The following is a 4225-nucleotide window of genomic DNA, read 5'->3' as shown; positions in this document are numbered from 1 at the left end:
GATCTCTGTATAATGTTCTAGTACAATGCTGTTTGTGCATCTGTGTGTTCTCAAACATCAAAGCGTTTTCAGCAGCTATCAAGTCTTACACTTTAAAGAGGATCCTGTGTATGCATTAAAGCATTTCAGTCAGTTCCCAGCTCTTGATAGGACTTTAACGAAAATGTTCCTGCCTGTTGCTGGTTAGCTTAAACGGCTTCATATTTTTGTCAATAGCTAAACGCAGCCTTAAAAAAGCTTCAAAATACTATAATACATTTATGGGAATTAAATGTCACATCCCAAATTCTATTTCTCTTTCAAATGCTGATCAAATGCTGTGCGTTATTGGCATTTTCTATTTTAATAATAATAATAATAATAATCCTTGCATTTGATTATTTGATTATTATTATTATTTGCGCCTTATCATGTGTTTGAGACATCTCAAAGCGCTTCACAGAATATCATGTAAAGTGAATTGACTATATATTTTGTGGGTGAAACGTGGCAGCCAATTGCACACACAGTGTCCCACAAACAGTCGGGGATTGAGTGACCAATTTTTTTTAAGCAATTATTACCCAGGAAAAGTGATCTACCAATCGATTAACAACCGGGTTCCTACTTACTGTTAAGGTAAACAGAGGCATGTTCCCTTAAGTTTAGGAGGTTGAGGGGTGAATTGGTTGAAGTATTTAAGATGATAAAGGGATTCAATAGGGTAATTGCAGAGAAGCTATTTCCTCTAGTGGGGGAATCCAAAACAAGGGGATCTTAAAATTAGAACCAGGCCATTTAAGAATGAAACCAGGAAGCATTTTTTTCACTCAAAGGGTGGTAGAAATCTGGAATTCTCTCCCCCAAAAAGCTGTGGATGCTGGATCCATCCACACCTTCAAGAGTGAGGTTGATAGATTTTTGGTAGGTCAGGGTATTAAGGGATATGGGGAGAAAGTGGGAAATTGGAATTGAAAGGATTAGTTGAGGTACAGATCAGCCATGATCTAATTAAATGATGGAACAGGCTTGAAGGGCTGAATAGCCTACTCCTGTTCCTAGGTTCCTATGTTCCTAACTTGCCCAATATTTCGCCCTGCTGGGAATTGAACCCAGGTCTTTCCCTTATAAGGGAAGTGCTCTAACCACTGAGCTACAGGACTCCACATCTTGTTTCAGATCGCCAGTTTTTTTCTTTACCTTTATAGTTATGGTGCTACTGTATTTGCTAAATAATTAATACAGTCTATTTCATATTTACCAACCATTCACGGTTAATCAACTTTGAATAACACTCTCTGCTAGTGCTCTGGATCATGCACAACCAATTGCTGTTGAGCCGAATTTCTCACATCCACTGAATGGTGAAAGGCCTGAAAGGGGGATGAAGGAGGAAGCTATTGTTCCTGTGCAGAGCAAATCTGAAGTGAGATTTCCTAGGAGCCCTGCTCAGCCAAGTGAGTAACGTGATTGTAGAAATAGGTCAGACTCTGATGGGTTGCAGTGATATTAAAATAACTACAACAGGGTGAAAATTATACGGTGGAGGTGATAATTATCACATTGTTCAAAATTCTGGTCAAGGACCACTCTACAGTTTAATGACTCATCCACTGTTGTGAGTACTGATCCCTCCTCCACCACTTCCAACATTGGTAGAATGGTTGGTCTTGATGCCACCTCCAGCTACTATTAGAGTTGCCTGCTGCAGTGTGTGGCACTTAAATATACTTTCCTGGGATACCAACTTAACTGAACCCCAAAAAAATCAGAATGAAGCTTGTATCCCGAGAACCAGCACCCAAATTTGCAGTCGTCAGCTCCAGTTACAGGTCAAGTGACTTCAGACCTAATCATTGTGCCAAACTCAAGGAGTTGGGTGGGGAAGGTCACCCTTGTGTTGAGTCAATAATTATCGAGAGACCTTGACTGTAATTTGCAATTATTTAATATTATTAATGGTGACAATTTTCAAATCATATTTCACAATTTTCACCCCAACATGATGCTTTGTTATAAGGAAAAGTATGTTTCATTTTCAAGAAGTATTGCCAGAGGGAATTGAAATATCATGAGATGTGTCTTTTTTTATATAAGGCAGCTCAGTGTGTTGGAATTGTGAGAAACCAGGCAGCTCAGTATGACTCTTTGGAGAAATTGCTGGCTCATGACTTGCTGGTACTGGCGCAGCATACGGAATCAGGCAGGGTGTCAAGTTAACAGACAGGGTACTGACAGAAACTGCAATACAAGCAAGAGAAAGTGTAAATCAGAAGAAAGGAAGGAAAGACAAACATAGACAGTTTTGAAAGATTTGGTTGTGTGTTTTGCAAAAGAAGCATTTGAAAACAAATTGCAAAGCTGATTATACCCTATTTACAAATTGTGAAAATATCTTGATATTGCAACCTGATGACTATGTTATTCATGCACCTATTACCAAGAGCAGCACCTTAGGTTGTCTGGAATTGATCTACAAAAGCTGCTACTCCATATGTTTCTAGGCATCCAATCATGCAGTCATGGGATGATGCCAGAGCTGGGATTCATTGCTATTCTCTCTTTTGCTCTGCTTTCCAGTGAGTGAAACCGTGGGAATATTATTAAATACTATTAGAAGGCATCCACTGAGTAAATGAAAGAAGTATGTTAAAAGGCTAGGACTTTTAATAGTTATAAATCTGGGAGGGGTTTTGTTCCTGTGCCTATCATTCACTTGGCAGCCACCCATAGACATGTGCATGATACTAGGAACTCACTGTGTGGGGATTATGGGTACTGATCATTCCATTATTCCATTATTCTGTACTGCAATGTTTTGGAACATTTCTGAGAATGGCCCTCAAGCAATACACTATCTGAACCTGTTGTCCACAGCACAAAATTAGTGAGCAGCATTGAGCAAAACGACATTGTGTTTAAAAAAAAGGATTGGCTGAGAACTGGCTATAGAACGCATCAATATCCACTGACATAGATTCAACTCAAAGTAGTGAGTTGGGGGTGGGGGGATGACTTGAAAGCCTCTCAGAAAATAAATTTGGCAAAATATCTCCCAGAAGTCTAAGGATAATAAAGCGACACTCCAGAATGTTTTCCCACATTACAATCAATACTACCGAACTCGAGCCATAGCATTCCACAGCTGACATGTTCATGGTTCTAGCAGTGCAGGAACCATCATGCTCCCTGTATAATTTGATCATCTGCCTCCATACTTAAACAGCAGCTGCTTCTGCTGGGACTGTGTTTTATATATTCCACCACTGTGGGGGAGGAATTCTAGCAATCAAACAATTAAAAGGAATTGTTGCTAATTTTTGTGCTGGTTCAGTAGCAAACAAATAATCCATGGGCAGATCTCAGTCCAAACTGGGAAGAGTTGCATCCAGTCGACTGTTACAACAACAACTTTATATATTGAAGGTTAGGTTGGAAATAGGACGTTAGTGTGAGAGATTAGAGGGATCGAGGGTGGACCTGGCATGCTAGGAGCCTTTTGTCTAGCTAGTTAGGGAGGTCAACAAGACTCCCAGACTTAGCAACCACACAAGATGAAGAGTTTTGTAAGATCGAAGCACAGATTTATCAATGAATCCAGTAACCTAAATTTTATTAGAGAATTTGCATTTGGGGTGTCCTGTACTCTCTCAATCTCCCAGGTCATTCCTCCATAAGTGTCTTCTTGTGTTAACATACTCCTCCTATCCATGTAATTTGCTGCCCAAAAAGATAGATAGGTTTAAAATCTTTACAGACAGTTAGATGGGGCAATTCCAGCCATAACTATGTGCAGGACACTTACTCCCTATCACACAGCACAATTATCGTTTTCAGTAAAGACTAAACTAAAACATGAAGTCTGACCGTGAAGTCGTAAAGCCTGATAATTTTTATTGGAAAGCATATGAAATATTCATGTGAATAAAAAAAGGTAATAATATGTAGCTGGAACTTTCTAGTACAGCTCAAAAAGTCTTGCTCATATTTCTTTTTTCATGAAAAAAACATGTCAACTTCAGCAGTTTGAGACATTGTGATACATTCACACAAGATGTGACTGGAGCAGAAAGACAGTTGGAGGAGGATGGTCAGTGCTCCCATTATTATTAAAGACATATCACGGGTTTCATAAATATAAATTCCAGTTTCTTGGTAAGGCAGAATTACAGGTTGGAGGGACATTTGTCCAGTCCAGCAACATAGTCAATGTGTAGCGTATTGCAAGTCCATTGTAGTCTACATG

At 39.3% G+C, this 4225-nt stretch overlaps 1 non-coding gene across 1 annotated transcript; it reads right to left on the bottom strand.

Annotated features, from left to right (window-relative positions):
* Window positions 1-1070: 1070 nt before the first annotated feature.
* trnai-uau lies at window positions 1071-1142 on the bottom strand. Its single transcript has one exon. It is a non-coding gene; the product is annotated as a tRNA-Ile (tRNA).
* Between the last annotated feature and the right edge of the window lie 3083 nt (window positions 1143-4225).

Source organism: Callorhinchus milii, unplaced genomic scaffold, assembly GCF_018977255.1.
Source record: "Callorhinchus milii isolate IMCB2004 unplaced genomic scaffold, IMCB_Cmil_1.0 Scaffold1, whole genome shotgun sequence".
Taxonomy (NCBI): Eukaryota; Metazoa; Chordata; class Chondrichthyes; order Chimaeriformes; family Callorhinchidae; genus Callorhinchus; species Callorhinchus milii.
This window is presented reverse-complemented; position numbering and strand designations above follow the sequence as displayed.